Source organism: Mustela lutreola, chromosome 15, assembly GCF_030435805.1.
Source record: "Mustela lutreola isolate mMusLut2 chromosome 15, mMusLut2.pri, whole genome shotgun sequence".
Classification (NCBI taxonomy): domain Eukaryota; kingdom Metazoa; phylum Chordata; class Mammalia; order Carnivora; family Mustelidae; genus Mustela; species Mustela lutreola.
Window position 1 is genome coordinate 30,640,068 of NC_081304.1, and position 12,024 is coordinate 30,652,091.

Consider the following 12,024-nt stretch of genomic DNA (forward strand, 5'->3'; position numbering starts at 1 on the left):
TTGGAGAAAAAAAGAAAATGTTCTTGGCTTCAGCTTTGTAAGAATGCCCATCTAGAATTCATGACCTGGGATCATCAACAGTTGAGCATAGAAATTTTGGGCCAAGAGATGAGAAGAAATTCTTTGTAAAACCGTCCTTCCTGTATCCTTGGAGGCAAAGTGGTAGACGGAAATCTGCCTATGTACTTTGTTTACTTTCTCAGAGACTGGCATTTGAGACACCCCTATACTCAAAAATTAAGAAATTTTTTTTTTTTTTAAATTTTTTATTTTTTATAAACATATATTTTTTATATACATATATTTTTATCCCCAGGTCTGTGAATCACCAGGTTTACACACTTCACAGCACTCACCAAATCACATACCCTCCCCAATGTCCATAATCCCACCCCCTTCTCCCCAACCCCCTCCCCCCGGCAACCCTCAGTTTGTTTTGTGAGATTAAGAGTCACTTATGGTTTGTCTCCCTCCCAATCCCATCTTGTTTCATTTATTCTTCTACCCATTTAAGCCTCCATGTTGCATCACCACTTCCTCATATCAGGGAGATCATATGATAGTTGTCCACAATAGCCAAACTATGGAAAGAACCTAGATGTCCATCAACAGATGAATGGATCAAGAAGATGTGGTATATATACACAATGGAATACTATGCAGCCATCAAAAGAAATGAAATCTTGCCATTTGCAACAACATGGATGGAACTAGAGCGTATCATGCTTAGCGAAATAAGTCAAGCAGAGAAAAATTAAGAAATTTCATTGGTGGCCTTCACCTTGTAGGTCTTCTTGTGTCCTGTTCTATGCTGTATATCCTTTTAATTTTCAATCCATGTTTGAGCCCCACACTTAGCCCCTCTCCCTAGGACTGAATCCTGGGTGGCTCTTTAGAATGACTCAGCTTCTTCTCCCTCTCGGAACAAGATGTTTAAGAGGGAGGGACACCTGTTTAAACAAGGACTGTGCCTTCCCCAGGATGCAAAAGCATCTTGCTCTGCTTTTTGTATGTCTCCATCTGTTGCAGGATCCCAGGGAGCAGTGTCTACTGTCTTTGCTTCTTACACTGGAATTCTGTACACCATAGGTTCCCTAAATGTGACAGCATGGGTGCATACCTGGGAGCTTGTTAGAAATGCAGATTCTCAAGCTCCACCCAGGTCTGTTGGATCAGCATCCCTGGGATCTGGGAGATCAAACACGGAAATCTGGGTTTGATAAGCCCTCCAGGTTGATTCTAATGCACGCTGAGTTTGAAAACCACTGCTATGGATCTATCTCTGAATGATCCATCTTTCTTACTTGCACATTTCTCTTACTAGGCACTTGTCCTCAACAGATTCCCTGAGACTTGACAGTGGAACTGCTGCTTGCGTACTCAAGTGGGAAGGACATCTTTTACCATATGCTCTTCGCCCAAAACTTGCCTTTCCTTAATTTTTAGACCTCCAGACTCTGAGTGAATTATGCTACTTCATTGGTAACAGGAACATTCATCTGCGTCACCCTATCCCTCTTGCAGTAGCAAATGCGTCTAGTGTTTCATTTGCCTTTCTCTTTCCCCACTCTTTTCAAACAAACTCAGCTGTTTTTAAAAGTGTAATATGCTTCCTAACTTGGCTCCCTACCTTTTCCATATGTGGTGCTAATACCCTTGGCTGGATCATAGTGCCTTCCTGCCGTTCTCTTTCTCTTCGCCTTCAGCCCCATTCATTTGTTTTCTTCATGATACTACTCTAGATTTTGTCCTTTGAGATCCTCCTTAATAAGAGATGTGAAGTCAGCAATTTCAGAAGCTGCCAAAATAGTCATAGTTCAAATAAATCTTGTTCATGGCTAGTTCTCCAAGTTGGATAATTCTTCCCATCGGCCCAACATCGGACAGCATCCAGATTCAAATGCTGTTAGCCTAGCCTGGCTTTCCTTAAGGCAGTTTCTCAGGCTTGGCACTACTGACACTTCCACTGGGGTATTTCTTTGTTATGGGGACTGTATTGTAAGATGTTTAGTGGCCCAGTAGCTCCCCCTCCTCAGATCATGATCATCAAAAACTACCTCCAGACAGTGCCAGATTTTCCCTTGGGGGTCAGGGCATAGTGCACTTAGGGCTGGCTCTGTCCTTCTCCCTGAACCATCCATTAGGATGGATGTGCACTATTTCTAACGGCAACCAACTGCACCTGCTTCAACAACTGTGTTACTTTGGTGCTACCAAAGTGAAATGATCGCTGCAGGATTCCATCCCGAGATTCCTAGTCATTCCTTGTAGTCCTGTGAAGATGGCGTGTTTAACAGCACCCACCATGACTCTCCCATCCTTCCATTCAAGAAGCTTCTAATGGTCCCCCACATCTGGCCTTCCTCCGGGCCATTTGTCTCCTTTGTTCTCTTTCTTTAATTTTTTGGGGGATATTTAAAACCTCATTCATGCCTCTTTTCTGACTCCCAACTTAAGAGCATTTACCTAGCCTCTAAAATCTGCATTTCCCCTAAAAAAAATACCTCTTTTACTTTCACTCAGTCATAGCATCTTTTTTCACTTTCTTTCATTTCCAACAGCTTGTGTTCTGAATACAAGAGCAAAGCCTGTACTTTAACCCAATTCCATTCTTCCTTACACCTCATCTGTCCCGGACACAGAGAGTTCAAGAAATCAGCCTTTTATATAAACTTCCTAGCCAGATGCCTAAAGAAATGAACTGCGGGCCACACTCCTCTTTAGTCATCATCTGTGCCTGGGTCTTTTAAATCCATGTCATAATCAGATACGGATTTAAGAAAGTAGGTCTTATTTAAGATGTAAGCTTTATGGAAAAGAAGCCAATTTGAGACCATTGGTAGGGCGCCCCAGGAGGCTGCGGGCAAGCTACATGAATCAGGAAACCAGTCTTTCCACAGCCCCCCTTGGGCCTGTGCAATTCCAAACAAGATAAAAAGGATCCTAAGTTCAGTCAACTGACCAGAGTTTGCCGTGGCTGACCATAAACCTGAAGGCCAGAGCACTCACTCTCATTGTCTCTACCCTGGTTGGAATCTAGCTGGCATTACGCTAATGTTATGTTGTGTTATGTTATGTTATGTTATGTTATGTTATGTTATGTTTATTTTTTTTTCTACTTTAAGTCCAGATCATCCATTATTGGCCTCAGCAACAATTTACTGCAAACCAATGCCACCAAAACAAGTCAGAAACCATAGCTGGCACTGCCCATTCATGTGAAAGCCCATTGTCACAATAGCTGTTCCAAGTTCTGTGGTCTCATATCTAAGTCCTTTGCTTTCCAGATGTTTGTATTTAATCTTAAGGTTTCTAGACAGTGCACTAATGTGTTATGCATCAGGATTCTAGCCCTTCACCTCCTCTTCCTCACCAAATAACTATCAAAGTATCAGCTTCATTGAGAGCTGGGAAATGTCTAATACATCTAAGTGTAGGACAAGTAGGAAGCTTCACTGGAGAAGCCAAACCATGGTTTCCCACTACCCCCACTTCCCACTGAACTGAAGCAACTGGTGCCCAGTGTCAGATTCACGTAATTCACCCGTCTGGTCACAGCTGGACCTGAGAGAGCACACATCTGCCGTGCAGCATTCACAGAAGACCCCAGAACTCTGTTCACACAAGAGCCATGGCCCAGTATGGAAGCACAGCCTGGTGGACATCTAGCTTCCCATGGTCTAGGAAGTCAGCCTCTTCCTTATCAGAGAAGGAAAGGAGTTAAAGAAACTAGATGTGTTTACTCTGGTATCTGTCACTCATGGCTGTGAGTATAGAAGTTCTCTAGGAGAACCTGGTGGGAGCAGAAGAGACATTGCTCCTTCTCCACATTGACTAGTCTGTCAACAGTATTCTTCTTTTAAGAAAGCTTTATTATGTGCCAGTGCTATTTTAGGTGTTTTCCAGAGAGGAACACATTCAGTCTTTCCAGCAATCCTAGGGGAAGGCAAATATCAGCTCTGGTTTACAGAGAAAAAAAAATTGAGGCTAAAGTAAATAATTTAGGATTTGCACCCAGGTAATTCATCTCACCCTGTTCTTATTCACTGGCTTTCTTTTCGGTCCTAAAACAAGACATGCTCTTTCCTTCTTCAGGACCTTTGTATGAGCTGTGACCCTGCCTACAATGACCTTCCATTTTCTCCTCAGTAAGCTGCTCCATCCCAACTTCCAGATTTCAACTTAAATAGCCCTTCCTAATAAACAGTCCTAATCTGCTGCCCCATATGAGAGTAACATCCCTTATTTTTGTGACAAGACTCATCACAACTCTTAGGTTTTCAGTTTTCTATGCATAGAAAAAAGACTGATGGTGGAGGGTTTCTAAAATTCTAACAGTGGATGCCTTTGAATGGTAGAACTGTGGTTGTTTTTTATTTGGTTGATTGGCTTTGATGTTGTTTGTTTTTGCTTTTTTTTTTCCCCCTTTCTGTATTTTTCAAGTTGTCCAGTGATGAGAATATGCATCTTATAAGTGAATTAGTTCCAGGTAATACTGAGGTTTGAGATATGCCAGTGAGTATTAAGATCAGCAGCCTTGTGGAAGTCACTGAACTGAGGTCAGGGAGCCAGATGGGTCATGCTCGCACACATTACAGGTACCAAGAAAGGTGGGAGGCAAGGAAAAGCTGAGGGCCCCACGTTGGAGTCCAAAGGAGGCAGACATGAGACATGGGGAGCAGCTGAAGTAGGGGATAAGATGGGAAAATAGGGTGCTAACAATTCTGTGGAGCAAGAACAACATAGCCCATGGTCTGGAAGAGCCATTAGGGCTCAAGAGCAGTTGGAATCTTACTTTGAAAGTTGAAACAACAGTGGCAAGTGTGGAGGTTGAAGAGCCTTGTTTACACTCAGGTAATTAGGTGGAGTGAGAAGGCAAAGACAGCAGTGAACTTTCTCACCTTACTAGGAGTCCAGAAAGCACCAGGAAAGGGACAAGATAGGGAAGATAGAAGGGCATGGACCCAAGAGAGAGGGGTCTGATTGAGACAGGAAGGAAGGCTAAGGAAGCTTAAGCATGGGTTTTCACTTGGCCCAGGAGGTGCAGTTACCAGGCCTGAAAGAATCAGAAAGCCGAGAAGCTGGCCAGGCCCACACAGGGCCAGCTCCATGGGCAGACACCTGCCATAGTAGCACAGAGTGCTGTGTGTAGTTTAGTGCCTGTCATCACTGTCTTGAAGGTCTTGGTCATTTTAAAATGAGGGCCCCCACCTTTTCATGCTTGCATTGAGCCCCACAAACTACAGAACTTGTCCCAGGCACAGGTATGTGTGGTAGAGGCAGTGTGGGTGAGAGAGGCTGCTGGCCAGACAGGTTCTTGTTTGGTCTGTCAGCCACTAAGCACTGAAGAGCCACCATGTGTTGAATATTCAGCTAGACACTGCAGAGGACAAGAACCGGTTCGTGCTCCGGTTCATGCTCCAGTTCACAGGAATTTGAGCCATGGATCTCCCGTTGGAAGAGTTTTAGATCAATATCAATTGAGGTCACTTTTATAAAAAAAAAAAAAAAAAAACTTCAATATAATTTTTAGATTTTATGTATGTGGACTTCATGATTTTTTGTGACTTCAAAGGAAATGTTTCGTTAAAATTGATGGCTAGATATGTAAACACTGGCCATCAATCAGCTTTCATATTCTCTAAAGCAGATTTGAAAGATACTTCATCCCTCACCAAAAATCATCTCTTTGGCATGTGAATAATTAATCCTTAGAAATTCATTATTTAATTATAGAGTTTGGATAGTAGCCTAGGAGACATGAAAGGGCTCTATGAGCCAATATTGTCAGCTGATGGAAGATCAAAATTTGAGAAGCATTTAGAAGTAGAAAATATTCCAAGCCAGATAATATTTTAAAGATATCATACAGGAAAGATCTGAATGTAACTGGAGTTTTAAGACATTCTTGGAGTGAACCCTTAGGGAAGTAGCTTGTATTCTGCTTTTTTATTCTGGCAGGGTTATTACCTTGAAGCCACTAATGCAGAAATCAGGGACCTTTCTAGAGACTAGTATCAGCTAATCAGAAAGAGATGACTTCCTAGGCAGTATGCTCTTCTAGAAAAAGCAAAACCAGAAGCCAAAAGATGTAAATAAGCTGTGTTCCTAAAACAAAGCCCTGCAGCCCTCCAGATCTCGGTTTACTCATCTGTAAAGAGCGATACCAGGTGAGAGATCTCCGTGCTGATCTTTGTGCAGTCCAGCCTGAACGTTCTAGCCTCCTGCACTTCAGGAATCCAGCAGCCCCCAGAAAAATTAAGTTTACTGGTAATTCCAGTCAAAGAAATTAACCTCAAAGAATGAAAGATTTTGCTATAGGATATGGTAAAAGAAGAGGGGAATAAGAAAGGAAAATATAAGAAGAAAGGGTAGAAGGTGACAAAGTGAGGACAGTGACATAAACCCCCTGCTGTGAATATCTGCCAGACCCCAGGAGAGGACATTCTCACAGCCACATCCAGCGTGGGGTCCCATTTGAAGACTGTGGGACAATGGAGGAGTCTATTACCCCTGCAGAGCAGTAACTAGTTTAGGACTGCATAGTAAGCACCCCTGTCATTCCAGGCCCTCCATCTTCCCAGCCGGCAGGAATTTCTCACTGTTCTTTTTTCTGGAAGAGATCAGCCCCCCCACCCCTGCCCCCTGTCCATGCTGTTCCACAGGGTGCCCTCCTCTCACTTAGGAATTCAGTCGCCCTCCCTTCTTTCTATATCAGAATGTAACTCCCACAACATCTACTCAAGGTCTAGGCCAGAATTGCATTTGCAAACTGAGGAATATATTCTGGGAAACAGAAGGGCCTACCCAGCTCATTCCCTCAACACTGACACTGGTGAATCCAGAACTCCTCCTGCTCATTCTTCCTTCCTCCAGGCTGACTTCACTGCAGCGTGCAGCTCTGCTGCTACCAGGGTGACCGTTTTCGACAAAGCAGATCCATTATACTTCTCCCCTCTGTCCTAACCTTTAACTACCTTTCTTGCTTTCAGGGTAAAGTTCAGCCTTTACCTGGACGGAGTGATTTGACTGACTCTTGTTTATCTCTGTACTTTTGTCTCATGAAATTCTTTAGCATCACTATTTTGGGCTACTTAGTATCACTATGGTCCATGCCCTCTCCCTGTGCCTTTCTTCTGCTGAGAGTGACCTTTCCCGCCTCCTCCGGCTTGCACCTGCTCATCTTGGAGCCTCAGATCTGACACTCCTCCTCTAGAAGAGCTCCCTTGGATCACCGAGGCCATTGTTCCCCAAGTGTGTCCCTTAGAATGCTTCCAAGAAAGATTCTTCAGCCCCATACGTTTGGGACATTACTACTCCCTGGAATTTGAAATAAATGCTGAACTCCAGCAGAAAGACCTACTTACCTATCTTTAACCCAGTGTTTTCCAAACTCACTTGAACATTTAACTTCTCTTTTCATATACCCATTTTGACCCTTCTTTGGAAAAATCTGCCTTAATCTGATTTAGAAAGAATCTACTTTGCTTATATAGTACCCCAGGCCCAGCTCTATTATAGTAGTTACCATATCACTGTAATTAGAGAATCATTTTCTCATAGGTCTTTCATGCAACAGAAAGACTGCAAATGCCATAATGATAAAATAATCACTATGTTTTGTCAGTGTTTTATATCTAATACCTAGAAGACATTTTAAATATCTGATATGTACTCGATTAACAAGTACATGTTTGGCTAAAAAGAAGGACCACCTACTTTACTGCTATTGATAATTAACATACATTATTTGAATAGTTTGTGTAATATAATCACTTTGCCAAAATATGACCATATGTAAGACAGACTACAGTTCATAATATTATTGGCATGCTTTCTGCCAGTGCCATGTTTGTATGAGTCTCTTAATGTCCTTATCCTGAAGAGGAGAGTATACACTTGGTTTGACATGTCAGCTTGGCTTCAATATTGAAATTTCTTTATTGTTTAGGAGCCATTTTTTGATTTATTGTTGTTTTATATTTCATTATATTACTGGGAAGACCATAATCAAAGATTACATCAGTTGAATATAACTTGAACAGAGCTCTTTTTTTAATTCATGAGAGAGAGAGTAAGAGCATGAGCAAGGGTGAGGGTTAGAGGGAGAGGGACAAGCAGACTCCCTACTGAGGGGAGGACCCCAGGATCATGACCCAAACCAAAGGCAGATGCCCAGCCAATTGAGCCACCCAGGCACCCCTTGAAGATAACTCATACTTTACATTTGGCAGGAGGATCCTGAGAACTCGGAGACCTCCCTATGCCACTCAGTTGAGGGGTGCTACCCTATCAGCCCATTAACCAAGAAAAGATTCTTCCTTTACCTGCTATCACTTGCAAGGCTACTACTACTTAGGAGATCCCCACAGATTACCTACATATGTGCTGAAGGCCCTCCTCCCTTATGGGTCAGGAGGCCTGGGTATGTGCTGAAATATAACAGATCTCATGGGGAGAGAAAATGCACAAAGCATTAAAAGGGACTCAGCATTTGAAGGGCAAAGAACAACATAATCAGAATAGGTAGCTCTCTGTGAGGTATCCCTAAAGGAAAAAATAAAAAGAACACTTAGAGAAAGTCCTGGGGGACACTAGGGAAGTTATTATAAAGGAGCAATCTGAGAAAAAGAAAGAGTTCTTGGAACTCAAAAACATTGCTGAAAATGGAATTAAGTATCTTGAAGCTCAGATGGAAGAATTATCACTTGGAGAAGAAAAACTCAAAGAAATAGAAATTATGAGTGCAAAGTGAAAGATACATATGAAGGATAACATCTTATTGTTGGAACAGGGTGAATAGGTTCAACATTTTGCACTTGATCTTAGCCAAAAGGCCGAGAAGCGATAGGTTCAACATTTTGAAGAGTAATCTGGGACTCTGCATCTAATATCAAGCTGCATATATCCTATTATAAGGTATTCACAATTCTAAGAACTACCCTACAGTGTAAGAGCATAAATCTAAAAACTAATGTTCAAAACATTTTCTCATTCCAAGCTCATTGTCATAGCAAAAATCACAAGAAACCTAGGTGGTCATCAGTCAATGTGGGATTGGTTAAATAAATTAGGGCATGTCCATAAATTTAGCCACTCAAAAAAATGAGATCTAAGTATACCAACTTGGAATGCAGCTCCACAAAAATACTAGTAAGAGAACAAAAAGCATAGCATAAAGAATTACACAGCCTGACTTTGTTTTTATTGAAAACATTTTAACAACATATGTGTATAGGTATAAAGGTTGATGTATGTATGTATGCTTGCTTTCGTAAGCATAAAAAACAGTTGAGAATGATACCCTCACACACTACTGACAGTAATTATCTCTGGGAAATGGGGCTGGAGAGTCAGGCAAGATGTTCCCTTCTTTACGTACTTCAGAATAAATATGTGAGGTTATGAACTCTTTCCCTTCATTTTAGTAATCTTAAGTATCATCCAATTTTCTATTTAAAAAATTGCTGCTTTAGTGGGGTGGGGTTATGGACATTGGGGAGGGTATGTGCTTGGGTGAGTGCTGATTCACAGACCTGTACTACTGGGGATAAAAATACATGTATAAAAAATAAAAAAATAAAAAATAAATTACTGCTTTAAATTTTTTAATTGTTAAAAAACTAGGAAAAATCAAAACACAAGAAGCCATTGTAGGTAAATATGGCAAGCCTATGGAAGGGTTTGCTGAGGTCTTGGCAAAGGTAGAGTCAAGACTAGAAACAGGGCAAAAAAAAGAAAAAAACAGTGGAACTCCAATACCGTAAGCGAAATAGAAATGTTTACAAAATTCTTAAAAATCTAGTGGGAAAAAAATGAAAAATTACTTTTAGCAAAATTATTAAGAATCAGAAAAAGAGGGCACCTAGGCGGTTTAGTTGGTAAAGCATCCAACTCTTGATTTTGGCTCAGATCATGATCTCAGGTTGTGAGATCAAGTTCGCATCAATCTCTCAGCTCAGTGGGGGGTTGGCTTGAGGTTTACACTCTCCCTCCACCCCTCCCCACCATGCTGTCTCTCTCTCTCTCAAATAAATCTTAAAAAAAAAAAAAAAAGAATCATGAAAAACAATCAACTGTGACTTTTTAAAGAGGAGTCTACTTTAAGTCAGACACAGAAGAATTTGGAGATGATATTACCTTGTAACCATTTAAGGAAGTAGTGCAGAATATTTTGCTCCAAATGGAAATTGCAGTTCTTGGGAAAGTGATTTTTCCATTTGGACTCAATCAAGATGATTATAACTAATATATGTGAAACACTTAAAATGGACAAAGTCTCTGCCAAGCACTTTATATGCATATTCTTCCAAAAAGCACGACAGTCTCAGAGGAGGTGCAGGTGCTACTCTTACTTGCATTTTATAGACAAAGGGATTGAGATATACAAAAAGATGGTGCTTATATGTGTGCTTTCATAAGTATAAAAAGCATAACATTCAATAACTGACTGCATGTCACACCGGAAGTCAGTGGAAGAACCGAGACTCCCAGCTCATGGCCATCTGACACCATTGCCTCCAGCTCCAGAGTGAGAGCCATGGGCAGAGGCTCTCAAAGTCACCATCAGATCCCTGTGCCTATAGCACACAGTCTCAGGTTTTAATGAATACTTGATCAAAGTGAAGAGGAGATCCAGCATTAGGAGTATTAGGAGTAACAGGTGAATCAGAAACACATAGGACAGTTCCTGATGCATTAAGACTCAGCAATGTTAGCAGTCATTTTTATGAAATAGGTATTTTTCTTCAGATGTTATCCCAACATTCCCCCAATTAGACTTCCCTGATTTCTCTTTCTAGACTGGATCATCAAAGACCACCTACGCTCCTCACTGACCACCCTGTAATTTTGCATTACATCACCATGTAGTCCCTCCAAAATGTCTAGCTCTCTCCCCTATCAAACAAGCATTATTAAGATAGCAGGCAATTTGGTCTTCAAGCCTAGCACAGTATGCTATACATAACCAGGACCGAATATACATTTAGCAAATGAATTTATTAATAATTCTGGGGGATCTCTTTGTTCTTGAAAAATTCAGGTTTTTCTTTTTCAAATGTGGAGATAAGCTTGGAAAAGCTAAAGCAAGCTTTATGTTTCTCAGTGGTCTGTAAAACCTCACTACCACCCACACTGTTCGTGATTGCTTTATTTATTTTGTACCCCAAGAAAAATCATCAGTACATTGCATTAGGTGACTTTATAATGTAGTCTCAAGGATAGCTCTGAATAGTTTTCAAAGTAATCGATGATATTGCTGTGAAATTGTTGCCCAAATGAAGAGCTCTTGTCCAATGAATCCATGAAGTAACAGACCGTTTTCTTTGTTAATAGTTTCATGGCTAAAGAAGAACCTGTTATCTGAAGCAGTAGTAAAAACTTTTCTCAGCAGGTGAGAGCTGCCTAAATTTGTTTCCTAGCAACAAGTTCCTCAAAGGAACTGAAGGGCACACAATTTCAGAAGAATTTTCAGTATACTTTTTGGTCTGGAGGAAAAATGGGGGTGGATATTGTATGTCCGAGCAGTGTCCCTAACTCATTCCAGGAAGTGACGCATAGAACATCTTATTGAATTATACCATAGGAGCCATTTAAAAACGTCAACTCAGTAAAAATGCATCAAGCACCTACTGTGAAATAAGAATTATGCCAATTCTTTCTGGGCCGAATAGTTCAATAATTCAACAATTTGTCAATGAGGAACCTCACCCCCAACCATCTCCATGGATAGGAAATGAGGAGTTAGGTGGTTCGCCAAAACATTTAGGGATATTCCAGTGTGGCTGTTGATCTAACTCGAATTGTACTCAGCAGTTAGAGAAATGAAGAGTGGAGGGAGGCAGTCTGGGAGGGAGATTTGGGACAATGGTACGTACGGCACAGATTGCCAAGAGAGGACACATCTCACACAAGCAGAACTCTCTCCATAGCCACCCTTCTAGCTCCAGTTTCATAGACTTACAGTATCTTCTTGATCTGGCTATCCAAATTGGTCTTCTGCTAATAACAATCACAGTAAAA